The sequence below is a fragment of the Sorex araneus genome, chromosome 3, assembly GCF_027595985.1.
Source record: "Sorex araneus isolate mSorAra2 chromosome 3, mSorAra2.pri, whole genome shotgun sequence".
NCBI classification, from domain to species: domain Eukaryota; kingdom Metazoa; phylum Chordata; class Mammalia; order Eulipotyphla; family Soricidae; genus Sorex; species Sorex araneus.
The window spans coordinates 98151332-98168533 of record NC_073304.1 but is presented as its reverse complement, the minus strand read 5'-3'; the positions used below and the strand labels follow the sequence as shown (position 1 = coordinate 98168533).

Here is a 17202-nt window from a genome sequence, read left to right as displayed (position 1 = left end):
GAGCCGGGGTCGGGCACTCGGGCTGGGCTTGGGGACCGGCGCGGCCCGGCTGGGCATGGAGGAGGGACTAGGTGTCCTCTGAGAGCGGCGGGGGACCAGAGGCTGGCCTGCCCGGAGGCGCTCCGGGGCTCGGGCCGGCCGGGCCTTCGCGAGAGCCCCAGGAGGGCCAGCTGGGAGTGCGGGGCCGGGTGTGCGGCTTTGGCGGCGGGGCGCGCGCGCAGGGTGGGGAGCGCGCGTTCGGGATTCTGCTGGCATCGCGGCGTGGAGAGCAGGACGCAGGAGCGGGACGCGCAGGGCAGCGCGGGGCCCTCCCGCGCACACGCGCCGGCGCGCGCGCATAGCACACGCGCGCGCACACACACACGCACACGCACACACGCACACACCCGCACACGCGCGCGCGCACACGCCCTCCCTGCCGAGCTCGGGGCCGCCGCTGCCACCACCTCCCAGCCGAGCCCTGCGGAGCGGGAAGCCGAGCAGAGCGGAGCCGGGCCGGGGAATGCGGTTCCGGAGCGGAGCGGCGCGCGGACGGCGAGCCCCGGACGGTGAGTGTGGCCGGGCGGGGAGACGGCGGCGGCCGGGCCGGGGCCGCGGGGGCGCGGGCCGGGGAGCCGGGGTGTCTGCCCGCCGGCAGCGCCGCGTGCGCGGCCTCTGATTGGGCGGGAGCCTGGGGGGCAGCGGATGGGGGTGGGGTGCGAGGGGTGCGTCCGTGGGAAGCGTGCACGCGCCGAGCTGGAGGGGGCGCGCTCGGCGCTGGAGCCGGGGACCGCGCTCCCGCCCGCGGCGCGGCCCCGCCTAACCCTTGCCTGGCGCCGGAACCCCGCGACTTGGAGCAACTTTGAGGGGACCTGGGAGGGGCGGGAGGTGCTTTCCGGGTGGAACTCTGGCCTGTCTCTGCAGCCGAGAGTACGGGAGGGAGGAAAGGGGTACCGGGAGCCGGCTCTATTGCCCCGAGGGCGGAGGGGGTGGTCTCTCCTGCCACGTGGGCGCAGCCGCCTGGTCTCCCAGGACCCGCGTCCAGCACCGCGGGCATAGAATCACCAGCGAAGATCAGGCGGGACCTGGAGGGGGCATCTCCCAGACCCTCCAGACTCGAGGTCATCTTTACTGCCCGGTGGAGGACACGGAAGAGGGAGTTGGGATGAGGAGAGGGGGACATGTGTGGTATTTGTGTGTGTGTGGTGTGTGTGTGTGCGCGCACGCGCGTGTGAGTGTGTATGTGTGTGCGTATGCTTTATATGTGTGTGAGTGTGAGTGCTTGCGCGCGTGAGTGTGTATGTTGTGTGTGGGGGGTGTTCAAAAGCACCCGATGGTTAGGGACACATCTTGGCCCCTGCCCCTGCATTCCTACTTGGAGCCAGGCTTCTGATGTCCTATTTTGTGCGCTGAGGTGGTGGCCCATGTTCCCCTGCTCCTCCCCTTGAGTATCCTCCTACCCCCTGCCCAGTGCCGCCTGTCTCAGGAGTCTCCCTGGACACCTGCTCCCTGCCCCATCACTGTCATCCGGAGGGCAGCCCTGCTTAGGCTGAGATAGGGTAGGGAATTTGAGTGGATGGGTTCCCCCAGAAGGAGGGAGACTCTGTCCCCCAGGGTGATTGGTCAGGCACTACCTCCAGGCTTATCTGCCCCTTATCCAGGACTGGTGCTTCCTCCTCCAGGAAGCCTTCATAGCCTTGCCCCCCCCCCCCCAATGCTTCTTTGCAGGAGGGAAGGGGTATGCAATGGAGCTGTCCACATTCCCTCTTTCCTAACCTCAAGCTTACTTCTCTTTGCTGGACAGGTGTGGCTGGCTGGGCCCTTGTCCACTGGGGGCTCGGGGGCCTGGTAATTTGTGTCTGGCCAGTGCTCTGGTGTGGAGCCCAGCCCCTGAGCCATGCCAGGAGCGTGTGAGGCCCAGGGGCTTCCTCTCCATTGCACGGAGGGGTTTGAGGGTGCCTTGGCCCCAGGCTGCCCCTTTCACTCTGGGCTTTGGGGATGTGGCACCGAGGGGGTCCCACCCATAGCTGCAGCCGGCGGCAGCTGCTCTCCTGCTCCCTGCAACCCAGAGCACCCTCAGATGGCACAGGTGGAGCCAGCACCCCAGCCGACTCCCCTTGGCCTGACAGCTGGCATCTTATGGTCCCCAGCCCCCCTGAACTGTAACTTCGAATCTGGGGCCTGGGTCTGCCTATGCTGTGACACTTTGAGGAGCTGCTTTCTCATACAGTGCTGGTGTTACTCTGGGGTCCCGCCTTGGCCCTCAGGGCCACCCCTGGCATTGTCCTCAGGCTTGGGCAGGAAGCCCCTCTGCCTCGCCCAGACTCTATCCCCGAGTTTCTTTGTGGTTGGTTAGAAACGTCCTCAGAAATGGCTTCCCCACCGCGTCCTTCCCTCCTTGGACCATGCCCTCCGGGGGGCTATACCAGTGTGTCTTCACATGGATCATGGGCTTCAGCACTTTGGGTTGACTCCCCCTACCCCAGTTCTAAACGTGCATTTTGGAGGACACTGTACTTTTGGGGGGATCACACCCAGCGATGCTCAGGGCTTACTCCTGGCTCTGCAATCAGGAATCATTCCTGGCAGTGCTCAGGGGCCATATGGGATGCCAGGGATTGAACCAGGGGCCTGTGCAAAGAAAACGCCCTCCCCGCTGCGCTATCACTCTGACGCTTTGGAGAGCCTCTTGGCGCTGCTTCTCCAGGTGGTCTGCTCCACTCAGCCTCGGGTGGGCCTCTGTGACCCCCCCACTCTGCGTCCCCATGGCAGCCTGGATGCACCCCTGGACTAAACCTCCACTCTGGGGGACCCCTGTTGCCCGGGAGTTCCCAGGTGCCCCTGGGTGTGGAGGCAGCTGCCCAAGGTCCTCCGCCCCCAAAGCTTCTGACTGGAAAGGGGTGGCTAGTGTGTCCCCGTAAATTCTCCTTCAGGTCATCCCCTGGCCCTGCCACATTGGCAGTTTACTTTATGCGAACGTTTCAACGCATTTGGGCATAGGAAATTGTTGCCTGGGCTGAGCCTTGGGGTGACTTATGGGGGTAAAGGTACTCTGAACTCCCAGGCTTCCTTTGGGATCCGGGGGTATCCCTGAACCATCTTGGAGCTTCTTCCTGACCTTTGGGACCACCTGTCTTGCCTCCAAGAGTCATATCTTGGCCCTGCTCTGCAGTGCCTGTGATGTGGTACTTGGGGTTCACTTCCTGTTTGGAGGCATCCTTGGTTTGAAGCCTGCCTGGGGACTGGGGTCACCCCGAGTGTGACAAACCTGCACCCTTCCTGGGATGCACGACCCTCCACCGGCCTTCCTTGGCATCAGGCATTGAGGCCGCTGTGCGGGACTGGGCTGGAGGCATGCGTGTTTGATGCGTGCCCATGTTTCTGGCACTTGGTGGATTGACACTCTTTTTTTTTTTTGTTTTTTGATTTTGGGGTGACACCTGATGCTCAGGGGTTACTCCTGGCTCTGCACGCAGGAATTACTCCAGGCAGTGGTCTAGGGGATGCCGGGGATCGGACCTAGGCTGGCAGCATGCAAGGCAAATGCCCTCCATGCTGTACTGTCACTCCGGCCCCCTGGTTGATGGACACTCAGAGCCATGTCAGATGAGTGAATGAATGGGGCGTGGCAGTGAGTGGACGCCAGGAGGTGTTGGGTCGGAGTGTGGTGGCTGCCTGTGGGTGCCGAGGGTGGACTGAGTCCACGTGCTGGGCTGCAGGCTTGTCCCTCCGGAGAGGCGCTGTGAACTGGGTGATTTAAACCACTCCCTCTGGTGGACGCAGGAGGGCTGGGCCAGGACAGCCGAGGCAGGGAGGAGGGTCCCAGCTGCTTGATGGCTCCACGCGAGGGCAGCGGCAGGAATATGCCATGCTGGGCTTCTGAGAGGCCAGTGTCCTCCCCGTGGGGGTGGGGACTGGTGAGATTGGGTGGGCTGCAGCGTCCTCAGCGTGGAGCAGTACTCCTGACCCCTCACCCAGGCCTGCAGAAGGGGGCAGGTGTCTCAGACCTGTACCGTAACGGCCTTTAGCCCCGGGCCCGTCTTGTGCACCCGTGAGCTAGTCCCTGAGCTCCCATGGGCCTCAGTGTTCCCATTTGTAGAATGGACTGGCTGCTCTTTGTCGCCCTGGAGATGTGGAGTGAGTTTGGGTGGAAGTTTGTGGCAGGGGACTGCAAAGGGAACAAGAGATAATAGGTGGAGGAAGCGTTTATGAATCAGACACTTGCCCAACTCAAACACGGTCTTCAAGCAAGCAGTGGGTGGGGCGGGGCAGTCCAGCCTGGGGCCTGCTGGCCGCATCCATGGCTGGCTGGGGAGGGGAGGTAGGGCTGCCAGGGCCTGGGGGGGTCCCTGGTGGGTGGCTGCAGAGGACGTACTCAAGGCACTCCAGCTGCCAGGAACATAGGGGGCCATCTGGCCATAGCAGGGGCGCTGCCAGCTGTGGAAAGAGGGACGGTGGTCACCACCTGGACTCCTGGATCTGCGTGGGCACTGCCAGTCCCCAGGCTCAGGTGGGAGGAGACCAGAGTGGAATCCTGGTGTCCAGGTTGGTTTGCACGCAAGGTCGGACCTTGGCGGGTGGCCCAGGCCTGGGACCCACCTGCCTGGCACCCACCAGGCAGCGCCAGTCAGCTGCAGAGCCGGGTGCCCGCTCAGGTCTCAGCCGAGTCAGGGCAGGTTCCCTGCAGCCTGAGCTCTGAGCATTCGGGGTGAGACACGCCCTTCCGGTGCCCTGACCCCATGGGTCTTCTGGCTTCAAGGGAGCCGAGGGTGTTGGGTTGGAGTCACTGCCCAGTGGGCACTTTTCTGAGCCCTGGTTTCCTCATCTGTGTCCTCGGGAAGGGCAGGGACAATGTTTGTCATCATCACACCGCCAGAGACCAACCACCCCCCAGCCTGAGACTTTGAGGAGTCCCAGGGAAGGTTTGCTTGCTCTCGGCTGTTCCTTGGACAGGCCGGCAGCCGCCGTCCAGACTGAAGGGGCAGGACCCTGGTCATTAGTTTCAGGATGAAGTTGGCTTTGCCATTTCCTCTGTGCCTCGGTCCCCGATCCCTTGTGATGTCACAGCCCTTTCTGGGACATCGGCCGCTGCTTTGTCCTGCTCACTAGGCCATGGACCCCGGGGGAAGCCCGAGGGCGGAGCTCGGTTTGGCTGCAGCTGGGACTGGCGGGCAGGGTGCCTGCTTCAAGGGTCTCTCTGGACCAAGGTTCCAGAGACCCACAGCTGGCCCCGTGTCCATAAGGGCAGGGCTGGACTATCCTGGGCCCGGCGGCACTCCCAGCTGGGGTGGACAGGCCTGGGGGACACTCAGTGATCCCCGTGGGCTGCCTTTCCCCTTCCCCAGTGGGAGAAGGCCCAGTGAAATTGGGTGGTCTCGGGCTTGGGGGGCCGGGGAGAGGAGCGCTGAACTTTCCTTCTTTTTTTTTTTTTTGGCTTTTTGAGTCACACCTGGCGATGCACAGGGGTTACTCCTGACTCTGCACTCAGGAATTATTCCTGGCAGTACTCAGGGGACCATAAGGGATGCTGGGAATTGAACCTGGGTCGGCCGTGTGCAAGGCAAATGCCCTACCCGCTGTGCTATTGCTCCAGCCCTGAGGGCTGAACTTTTAGCCCAAGCAGACATTTGGGCAGGGCTCCGCCTTTGGGACAGAGAGGGGCAGAGCGAGTTCTGGGCCCTGCCCTGGTCCCCTCTGTCCCTCCCCCACTCACATCAGCCAGGTCCCTGAGCCCCTCTGACCCTTTATCTGCATCCCCCCTTGTAGCCTGGATGACCTCCCAGCCCACGTGGATGTTTCTGAGGCTCCACTGAAACATCTATTTTCACACATGTTCCCCCCGCCCCCCCCCCCCCGATGGCAGGACACCGGGCCCAGTGTGTGGGGGGGCTGTATCTGTCCAGCACTCAGAGACCATGTGGTTAGGGGACAGATGAGTCTCACATCCGAACCCCCAGCAGCCCCCGCCAGGCCACGTCCTGCCGCTCACACGGGCTCCCCAGCTTCTCATGGGCAGAACACGGCCACATCCCCTCCCCAGCGGCCTCCCAGGCGTCCCATCCCATCATGGGCTCCTCTGGACACCCCGGACTGGCCCCTGCAGCTCGCCCGCACACAGGCGTCGCCTTGGCCAGGGCCTAGGTGTCCTACTTGGCTGTGAGAGACCCCCACTTTCCCGCTCACAGCCCGGCTGACACATTCACCCCCCCAACACCCCCTTCTCTGGCGTTTTTTTTTTTCTGCTCCCCACACAGCCCGTCACGCTTCCCGGGGCGGGGAGCACTCAGCCTGCAGGCCGTGAGGGGCCCTGGGGCCGGCGGCTGGTCTCTCCCAGCCCGGGAATGGCCTGCGGGCTGCCCAACCCAGCCCAGGTACTGGGAGGCCAGCTGGGCCGCGCTGGGGCCTGTGGTGTGCCCCCTGGAGCTTCCCTGGCCCAGCCACTGCCCACTCTGGGCCCAGCCTGTGGTCTTCCAGCACCTGCATCCCGGCAGCCGTTCTGCTGAGCTGTCCACCGCAGACCGGCCTTCTGCCCCGGGGACCTGCGGGCCGGGGGGACGCCCGGACGCCCGCCACACTTGCCTCTCCCCGATGAATTGCATGGTATTTAGCAATTTGCAATCGATTATTTGGGGGTGCTGCTAACTCTTCCAGGATTGACCTGTGGGGGACGGCTGGCCAGCAGGGGTGGGGTCAGCTGGGCCCTGCGGGAGGCCCGGCCCGTTTGCCTCTCACCAGAAACCAGGCCAGAGGGAAGGAGGAACCTGAGGTTGGGGGGGCCTGAGGGAGGAGGGAAGCAGGGCCTGGGTGGGCCTGTGGGGGGCCATGGTGCCCTCCGACCTCCATCCCCTCCCCCGCTTCCTTGCACGTCTACTTTCTGCGTCTGTTTAAGGGGGTCTCACTTTCTTTTCCTATTGTGGTTTTTTGGCCACACCCAGTGCTGCTCAGGACTTAACTCCTGGCTCCACACTCAGGATTATTTCTGACGTGGCTCGGGGGACCATCAGGGATGCCAGGGATCGAACCCAGGGTCGGCCGCGTACAAGGCAAACGCCGTCCCCGCTGTGTGATCTCTCCGGCTCCTGGTGTCTCATTTCCCTGAATCTGTGAAATGGGGCTGTGCGTTTCTGGGGTGTCTTTGAAGGGCGGCTGGACAGCCGTGCCTGGTCCTCATCTCAGCTGGCGGGGGGAGGGCCGGGCTCAGGGTACAGGGTGGAGGGGAGGTGTCGCCCCTCGGCGCTGCTCTGGCTTCTGAATATGGCGTTGGGACTTGGCGGAATCTGCAAAAAGCGATTTCCAGGGAAACCGTGTAAAGAGGATGGCAGGGGGTTGTTTAACCTACTTAGGAGCCCCGGCTGCCTTTTGGCACCGCCGGGGGCCGGCTCGTCGTGGGGGGCGCTTCTGGCGTGCGGAACAGGGCTTTCTCTTTCCCTTTCTCTTTCCTTTTTAAAAGAAAGTTTTCCTGTGAGGAGAAACTTCAAAGCCACAGGAAGGGGGCGAGAGCAGCAGGAAAGGTGCTCTCCCCACGCCCCGCCCGGACCGCACGACTGTCCACGTCTCCCCACACTCGCTGCCCCTGCCCCCCGCCCCGAAGCGTTTCCAAGTAAATCGTAAACATCATGACATTCCTCCTGAAATATTTCAGCAGCGGCCAAAGCCAGAGAAAACTCCTGACTTCCTGCCCTGGGGTCACGCTTCCTTTCGTTTTACCCTTGAGGGGGAACAGAGAGAGGAGACTGAGACCCCGGGGGGGGGGGGGGATGGGTGGGAAAACAGAAAGAGAGAGACAGAGAGAGACAGACAGACAGAGAGACAGAGAGACACACACACAGACACACAGAGAGAGACAGAGAGAAAGAGAGAGACACAGACAGAGAGAGACACACAGACACACACAGAGGGACAGACACAGAGACAGAGAGAGATATTCACAGAGACAGATAAATAGGCACACTGAGACAGACACACAGATACACAGAGACAGAGAGACACACAGACACACATAGAGACAGAGAAAGACACAGACACACAGAGACAGAGAGAGAGACAGAGAGAGACACAGAGATACAGAGAGAGAGACAGAGAGACAGGGAGAGGGAGAGGGAGCCCAGTCCTGGAGCCCGGTGCAGGCACAGGTGTTCTATTACCCGGGCAGGTGGCAGGACTGGGGTCCCCTCTGGCTCAGGCTGGAGACCCCCCTCCTGTCAGGAAAGAGGAAGTGGTTCTTTTTCAGGTTAATTGTTTCCTTCCTTTTGTTTTCCGTGGGGATTCATCAAGAACTGCAGCGTCAGGCAAATCTGAAGCGAATTCTTGTGTGTGGTTTAATGTAGAGACTCGGATCAGGCTGTGTCCAGGCTGGGCCAGGGGAACCCCTGTGGGCCGGGCAGGGCTGCCTCCCCGGAGGGCAGAGTGGAGCCGGACTGGACAGCAGACTGAGAGGTGGAGGGTCGGGATGGACGGTGGGAATGTTGCATGAGATTACGTCTGTGACTGTGTGTAGGTGTGTGTGGGAGAGTCTGAGAGTGAGCATGTTTGTGCAGGTGAGTGTGAAAGTGTGTGTGAATGTGTGTATGGGTGTGTCTGTGTGACTGTGTGCGAATGTGTTTAAGTGTGTAGATGAGTGTGAGAGTGTGTGAATGTGTAGGTGTGTGTAACTATATGAATGTGGAGGTGTGAGTATTAGTGTGTGTATGAATGCGTAGGTGTGAGTGTGAGTGAGTGTGTGACTGTGAGTGTGCATGAATGTGTGTATGAGTGTGTAGGTGTGAGTGTAAGAGTGTATGAATATGTGTGTGACTGTGTGGGTATGTATGAATGTGTGTGTATGAGTGTATAGGTGTGAGTGTGCATGAGTATATGTGGGACGATGTGAGTGTGCAAGAATGTGTATGAGTGTGTAGGTGTGAGTGTGAGAGTGTATGTGTGTGAGTGTGTGAATGTGTATGAATGTGTGTGTGAGGGTGTAGGTGTGAGTGTGAGTGTATGTGTGTGACTGTGAGTGTGTGAATGTGTATATGAATGCATAGGTATGAGTGTGAGAGCATATGAGCATGTGACTGTGTGCGTGTGTAGGTGTGAGTGTGTCTGCGCATGTGTGAGTGTGTGTGGATGCATGACCTGTGGCCTATCTGGAGGGTGGGCAGCAGAGACCCCATTTACAGGGCAGGGGCTGAGGCCCTGTGGGGTGCCCCTGGGGGCAGCAGTGGGGCTGGATCGGGGCTGGACCAGCTTGTCTTGAGCCCCGTTTCTGCTCTCGGGCGTGTGGTGGCTGCAGTGCTGGCCTGCGTCTGTGGGGCTGTGGGCTTGGCCGAAGGCTGCTCTGTACTCTCGGAGGAGGGCCGGCTGCGGAGGGGGTCGGGATCCTCAGTGTTTGGGAAACAGCCTCATCCTACTGGCTCGGCAGGTCCTGAGGGTCTGGGGTGACGGGTTCCTGCTGTCCCTGGAGCAATCCCTTGCCAGCCCGGCCAGGAAAGGGTCCCTTGGGCGGAGCCACAGCACAGCAGGTGGGGATAGTACCGTAGATGGGGATAGGCAGGGGGTGGATAGCACAGGGGGTGGGATAGTACAGTGGGTAGGGTGCTTGCCTTGCATGTGGCCAACTGAGGTTCGATCTTCGGCATCCCATACGGTCCCCCGAGCACCACCAGGAGTAACTCCTGAGTGCAGAGCCAGGAGTAACTCCTGAGCATCGATGGGTGTGACCCCAGAACAGAAGAACAGAAAGGGCTGGCCCAGCTGGAGAGGCCTGTGGGGAGCCCAGATGTTGGACCGTGGTCCTCTCCTTCCCTCTGTCCTCTGCCCTGCGGGCTGCACAGAGAGGGGGTACCACACCTCTGCAGGGCCATGCCCAGGGCCAGTGCAGAGGCCTGGGGCCAGCCCGTGGAGGGTTGGCTTGGGGGCTGCCCGAGCTCTGTGCTGACCGTGTGGTGGCAGGTGTGGCGCCCGGGCCTCCTGTGTGCAGGGCCTGGTCAGTCAGTCGGGCTCCCGCTGGGGTCTCGGAGCAGGGAGGCCTGTGGCTGAGTCTGGGGTGGGGTCATGGCTCTCTGGTGGCCGTGGGTCATGGGCGGCCGGCAGCGGGGAGAATCGTCACATCGGGGGGCGTCTCTTTGGCTCCCCTCCCCACGGGCAGGTGCAGGCCAGAGAGCGGCTCATCTTGTCCCCCAGCCCTCGACTTCCTGCTTCCTGCCTCCGGGAGTGTGGAGAGGTGCAGGGGGTAGGTGTGGGTCTCTGGCCTCGGAGGCTGTAAATATTTTATCTCACCATCCCCAGTGCTGGCATCGCTGCTTTTAACACCTTCCCCCCCCCCCCACACCCCCCCTTTTGCGTGCTGGAAGAATTCTGTGCTGGGCACTGTCTCCTGCTTCTGCTCATGCCCAGAGTCCCCTCCAAAACTCTAATTGCCTTTAAACTGTGAGAGTTGGCAAAAGCAATTTTCTTTACATTATGGAGAAACGGGGGAATCACCACATTTCTTCTCCCTTTTTTCCCCAACTCTAACCTTTCATTCCGCGTTTCTCTGCACCACACAGGCAGAGGAAGAGATGGAGGCAGGGAGGCAGGCAGCCTTGGGCAGGGGCTTTACATGCCTCAGTCTCCCCATTTACAGCGTGGCCCTCTGACCATTCATTCAAGCTGCAGACCCCCTGCCTCCTGCGGGGCAGGCGTGGGCCGGGTCGGGAGCTGCCTGCTGGAAGGGGTCACCCCACCTGCGCCCTGAGTTGAAGCCCAAGTGGTCCTCAGGGGCCAGAGACATCAGGAGACAGGGGGAGGGTCAGAGGGGAGCCTGGGTGGCGTCCTGCAGGAGTCCGGGGGACATGGCAGGGGCCACACAGTGGGACATTCCAGGCAGGAAACAGCCCACGTCCTGCTGTGGGCGGTGAGCCCTGGGCTGGGGCGGGGGACGGCCCAGAGGAGGCGAGGGGCCTGAGCTCGGCCTGGGGCGGGGCCTTCAGACCTGACCCCAAGGACGGCTGGGCTCCCTGGAAGACGCTGAACAGGACCAGGGGCTCCCCTCTGCGGTGTGGAGGTGGGGGGGCTGGCCGGGAGGCAGAGCACCTGAACCCACGGGGGAGGGGAGGGCGGTGCAGGTGTGAGGCAGGGGACCCCGTTCCGGGTGCTTCTCTTTGGTGGGGGCAGCCCCGGCTCCTTGTCCCCGGCGTGGGGGAGGGGGCAGGTCACCGGCCTCAGCTGCCCCCATCGTTCAGGTGGGCGGTCCTGGACAGGCCTTCCCAGTTAGCCAAACCCACTCCCCCCCCCCCCCCCCCCCGGCTTGTGAATGGTGCTCAAGATGGGCTGAGCCAGCAGGCCAGGGGCGGCCAGGCGGGCTCCACAGGGAGGTGGGGGGCCTTGCCTCGGGGAGGGGCCCCAGCCAGCTGCCTGCACCACCCCACAGCGACCCCCGTGCCCCAGCCCTCCCCAGCTCCTCCCTCCCGGCCCTGTGCCCCGGCCCTGTTTGCAGAGCGCGAGCACGTCTCAAAAGCGTTAATGATAGGAAATAAATTGGAAGCGGAGAGGAATCACCGCCGGGCGTTCTCCCGGGCGTTCTCCCGGGCCTCCTCTGCCCTCAGCCATATTGGAGCCGCGGCCGGCCTGGAATATGAATGAGCCCAGGGCCGCTGCTCCACGTGCCCCAGCCTGCCCGGCCAGGCCGGCCGCCGGGGTCTCAGCTGTTTGCGAGGGGGCCACCGGGCATCGCCGGCCAGGACTGGTCTCTCGGGCACGGAGTCGCCGTCCGCAGAGGAGGCGGGTGGACAGAGTCTCTGGCTCATTCCCCCCTCCCAGTCAGAACCGCTGCTGGGGACTCAGCTCCAAGGCCGGCCCGAGGCGGGAGGGGCCGGTGTGAGGCTTCCCTGCCCAGAGCCGTGATTCTCGAGCCTGAATTCATCCTTTAGGGGGCCCGGGTCCCCTGCATGACCTTGACCTTCTTAGCCCACCTCCTCCAGGAAGCTTTCCTTGATTACAGTTCCTCTCTCATTGGATCTTCCACTTTAAAGCTTTGGGTGGCCCTTGGAGCAGGGTCATCACCCCAGGGCCCAAGAACCAGAGGGAGAGGTGGGGACTGTGGCCATTTGGGAGCCCTGGCATGAGCATGAATGTGGGCTTAGGGACGACGCCCCCTTGGGAAAAGCCGCCAGATGCTCTTTCTGACTTTGGGCTCAGTGCTCAGCAGACCGTGTGGTTCTGGGGGCGGAATCCGGGCCTCCCACATGCAGAGCCTGTGCTCGGCCCCCCGTGGCGATCTGCCTGGCTGCACATGGACAGTATCAAGGGCGGCTCTCTTGGAGGTGTGGACACACATCAGAGGTGGGGGCCTACGAGGGCCCGGCCTGTCCAGGCCCCGCCCTCCACACCCCCGGGGCTCTCGAGAGGAGGGGCTGTCCGACGGCACCTGTTTCAGGAGGAGGACTGAGGCCGCTCAGGGGGCCGGCTTGGGCCAGTGGCCAGTGTGGGCCTGCGCAGGAGTCCGTCTGCTGGAGCCACTGCCAGCTGCCACGGCCTGGCAGGACAGGGCTGGAGCCGGGTTTCCGGCACTGACCTGCCCAGGACAGAGCACGCTCTGGGCTTGGCCTCCCCAGCTGGGTGACAGCAGGGTTTGGGGCCCACAACTCGCTCAGTGCTGCTCCCAGCCCCAGCCCCTTGGCCCAGGCTCCTAATGGACTGCCTCTCTCTCCCCTCTCTCCCTCCTTCTCTCCTCCCCCTCCCTCCCTCCCTCCCTCCCTCCCTCCCTCCCTCCTTCCTTCCTTCCTTCCTTCCTTCCTTCCTTCCTTCCTTCCTTCCTTCCTTCCTTCCTTCCTTCCTTCCTTCCTTCCTCCTTCCTTCCTTCCTTCCTTCCTTCCTTCCTTCCTTCCTTCCTTCCTTCCTTCTTTCTTTCTTTCTTTCTTTCTTTCTTTCTTTCTTTCTTTCTTCTTTCTTTCTTTCTTTCTTTCTTTCTTTCTTTCTTTCTTTCCTTTCTTCCTTTCTCCCCCCTCCCTTCCTCTCTCTCTCCCTCCCTCCCTCTCTTCCTTCCTCTCTTCCTCCCACCCTTCCTTCCTCTCTTCCTCCCACCCTTCCTTCCTCTCTTCCTCCCACCCTTTCTTCTCTCTCTCTCTCTCTCTTGGTTTTTGGGTTCCACCTGGCGATGCTCAGGGGTTTTCTTTTGGCTCTGCACTCAGAATTACTCCTGGTAGTGCTCAGAGGACCATATGGGATGTCGGGGATCGAACCCTGCAACCCCAGTGCAAGGCAAGTGCCTCCCCCTGTGCCACTCTTGCACTCTGGCCCCTCCTAATGACCTTCCATCCAGCCCTCTTGGAGTGGTTGTGGGGAGGCGGTTCCCCAACCTAGAGACTGGACCTTGCCATGGCGTTCCCAGAGTGGACAGCTGGACAGCCCTCGTGCACACCAGGGTGGGAGTAGGGGGCTGAGGGGAGGGGACGCAGAGGCAGATGTGTTATCCAGCGTGGAGCTGGGATCCTCTCCTGGCCCCCCTAGCCACAGCCCGCAGCCCTTGAAGACCCTCTCCCACCCTTGGAATGTCTCCCCAGGGGCACTTCAGCGGGCAGCGGAGGGGCAAACGGAAGCACTGAGTGTGGGGGATGGAGACCCACTCTGCCTGCTGCCCCCAGTGGGTGTACCCCACGACCTCTTCACCCGAGCGGCCTGAACCCCTGCACTATCTTTCAGGCCCCTAAATCTGCATCCTCTGTTAGGGGCTGGGCAGAAGTTAGAAGAAAGGGCAGATAAAGGCACACGAGCTCTTTATTGATTTGGTTTTCCTGGACATCCAACAGCACGTTTGTGGCAGCGGAGACCGTGGAAGCCCCCCGGCTCCCCCACCCTGCAGCCTTTGGGGGGCCAAAGCCATCAAGCTGCTTGTGCTGGAAAGGATTGTTCCGAAGCGTGGCGGCTTCCCCACCGCTATTCACAGCCCCGTGAAGGGCTGCGGCGTTGCCGCGTGGACTCGGCTATATTTCACGTGCACATTCCCGTATCGGTAAACGTTCAGGCCGCCTCCAGTGTCTTGTCCGCAGCAGCGGGGAGCGTCCTGGCGCTTTGCGAGGGCCCACGCGGTCACTTCTGCAGGGGAGTCTGAGCACTGGGGCCTCGGGGGAGGGTGTGTGGGTCTAAATGCATCCAGTGTCGCCTGGGTCCCCTTCTGGAGCTTGTGCCAGGCCTCTTCCCGCCAATGGCCCGTGCACCCTCATTCCTCACCTCCTCCCGGCGTTGGCTGCCACCCGTCATTTTTATCTTTCCCAGTCGGATGGGCAGAAACCAGGGGCATGTGGCCGGCGTGTTCCTGATTCCGAGTGAGCCTGAGCACCTTCCCTTCCAGCCCCGGGCCAGCCTGGCTCTTCTCTGGGGGCTTCTAATTCACTGCCAACTCTCTCTTCTCTCATCTTTTATTTTCTCATTGATTTGTAGGGGCTCTTTGTATATTAGTGGCATTTTCTGCGTGTCTCGTTTGCCTTGGGAACTGGGATGACCGTGTCTTTGGCTGTGCTGATGTCTGGTGAGTGTACGTTGTTGAATTTATCAGCAGTTTTGCTTTATGGTCTCTGCCCCGCGTCAGGCGTGGAAAGGGCTTTCCCGCGCCTGTTGCACTTCAGCCGAGGGCTCTGCAGAACCCTGGCCTGCTCTGCCGACCTCCCCCCATCCGTGTGCCCCCCGCTCTGCCTCAGCTGCTGCCCAGGACTCTGGGGTGGGGCCAGGGGTGTCTGTCCGTCTTTCTGCCGTTTGCTCTGCACACCTGGTTTTGGGGTCCTCATGACTCTGCCTCTCTCCTCTCCTCTGCGCCCCCTTTGTGTATTGGTCTTTTCCCACTGGCTTCTCAGGGGCAGTGTGGATCAGAGCCCAGAGTGGAGCCAACCCCCCCTCCACCAGCCCTGCCATCCTGGTTCCAAGGGCTGGGGGCCAGCAGAGCAGCCCTGGTGCCCCTCTTCCCTCTTGCTGAGACCCTCACACATAGGCTCAGAGGCAACCCCCAGCCCTCCTCCACCAGGAAGCCTTCCCAGACTGTGCCCTTGTCTGCACAGTCCCCTTCCTTCTGTCCTGCTGTTCAGCCCCTGTCCTACTGAGCCTGAGCAGCCTGGGGTCCCCACCCTCTCTCACGGTCTCACTTTCCACCTGTGCACGAAGGGTGTCGGGAAGTCACCGTGCTGCCCTGGGAGGGGTACAGCAGAGCTGAGGGGGCTTCCCGGGGGACCCTCTTACCTCTCGGGACTAACTCCCCTCCCAGGTAGTGCCACAGTGGCGGGACCTGATTCCACAAGGTGACAAGGGGTGAGGGGCTCCCTTCCCCTGGGTTGCACCCAGGCCCGGGCAGGGCTGGCCTCGGGGTGCTGGGCCATGGAGGAGGGCGGGCAGCAGGGTGGGCCCGGCAGGCTGAGAGCCTATGGGGTCGGGGGTGCAGGCGCCTTCCTCAGGGTCCTCCTCAGCCGGGTGCTGCTGGGTGCTGCTCCCTCTGATCTGTGGCAGGGCCAGGGCTCAGGCGGGGTGACCTCGGCCCTGGGGAGCCCCCTGGACTTCTGCCCTCCCCGACCGTGAGCACCCGGTGGGTGCGTCTCTGCAGCTCTACCCCCGTCTCCAAGCACCCACCCGGCAGGCACTTGCCAGGGGAATACTTAAACGAACAAACGGGTGAATGAGGGAAAAGCTGGTGCCCAGTTCTGCCCCGGAGGAGAACTGGGCTCTGGGCTTAATATTTTGGGCAACTTGTTGGATGACCTGCTTTGGACCTCAGTTTCCCCATCTGGACAATGAACAGGGTCCCCCAGGCTCTGTGATTGTGACTGAGTTACTGAGTTGCCGGGAGGAGGCAGGTGCCTTCACACACCCCCCCCACCCCCCCCCACACACACCCCTCACACACACATGCACACACATACATGCACACATTCACACATACTCTCTCTCTCTCTCTCTCTCTCTCTCTCTCTCTCTCTCTCTCTCTCTCACATGTGCTGTGCACATGCAGACATTCATTTTTTTTTTTGGGAGGGGGGACACAGCCGGAGGTGCTCAGGGCTTACTCCTGGCGCTGCACTCAGGGATCAGTCCTGGTGGTGCATGGGTGACCACATGGGGTGCTGGGGATTGAACCCAGGTTGGCCACATGCAAGGCAAGTGCTCTCCCATTGTACCATTGCTCCGGCCTGCATACACTCTTCCACGCACAGGGATGCACCCACCCACATATGCACACACTTCCCCACACTATCACATACATGCTCATGCACACACATACATCACACTCATGCACATGCACCACACACGCACACACACGCAAACACACACACACACACACATACCTGCTCTCTGATCACGCTGCTCGCCGAGCTGTGGCCCCCAGCACCAGCACTGGCCATGCTCTGGCAGTCCCCATGGTCTCAGGCTCTGGGGCACACGGGCGCCCTGGCTCCACGGAGGGTGCCCGGAGCCAGCTGGGCGTGCAGGAGGCCTCCAGCCCTGCCGGGACCGCGAGCTCTGGGCTGAGGCACCTGCACTGGGGTCTGTGTCCCTCCTGGGCTCCCAGGCAGCTCCCCGCCTGCCCCACGTCACTGTCATGCTCTGCTTGTGGTCCCATCGCCATGGCAACTCTGTGATGCCACAGGAGAGTGGGAGCTGCTGGCGGATTTGGGGAGATGGAGCGAGGGAGCGGGAGGCCCGTTCATTATCTTGGAGCTCGGGGCTTGGAGAGGCTCCGGGGGTGCTGCTGGCTCAGGTGGGGCTGGGCGCGGGGCTTCCGGCCAGGTAGCCTGAGGCCTGCCAGGCTCTGGGCTGCTGCTCGTGCCAGTTCCCTGTTTCCCTGGTGCCAGCCTGGGGAGCACCGAGGGCACCCCATCTGCATGCAGCTGGGCTCGGACAACAAGGCTGAGCAGCTGTCCAGGCCTGATGCCCGATGTCCTGGCGTGCCCAGGAAAAGCCGCCCCATGGCCGGGTGGGCTCTGTCTTTGCTCCACGCCCATTTCTCTGCTGCCTGGGAGCACAGTTTTGTAGTCTGAGGAATGAGAAGACATTCCCTCCCGAGTCCCTCTTGGCTGCCTGTGTGGCTAGAAGTTCAACAGGAGCAGCAGCCTCGGGGAAGGATGGACTTCCAGCCCCTTCCAGAACTTTCCAGCCCCTTCCAGCCCCATCCAACCCCTTCCAAGAACCTCCCAATCCTTCCCATCCAGTCCTTCCAGCCTCTTCCAGCCCCTTCTACCCCCTTGCAGTGCCTTCTGTCCCCTTCCAGCCCTCCCAGCCTCTTCC

General features: G+C 62.1%; 1 protein-coding gene across 3 annotated transcripts in view; it reads left to right on the top strand.

Moving 5' to 3' along the window:
* The first annotated feature begins 410 nt into the window (after positions 1-410).
* LINGO1 (leucine rich repeat and Ig domain containing 1) overlaps positions 411-17202 on the top strand; it is a 158127-nt gene continuing 141335 nt past the window's right edge. For 2 of the 3 annotated variants that reach the window (XM_055130935.1, XM_055130933.1), the window contains exon 1: positions 411-548. The gene's annotated coding sequence lies outside the window, so the exon portion shown is untranslated. The remainder of the gene's footprint in view (positions 549-17202) is intronic. The other variant, XM_055130936.1, reaches the window with a different exon arrangement.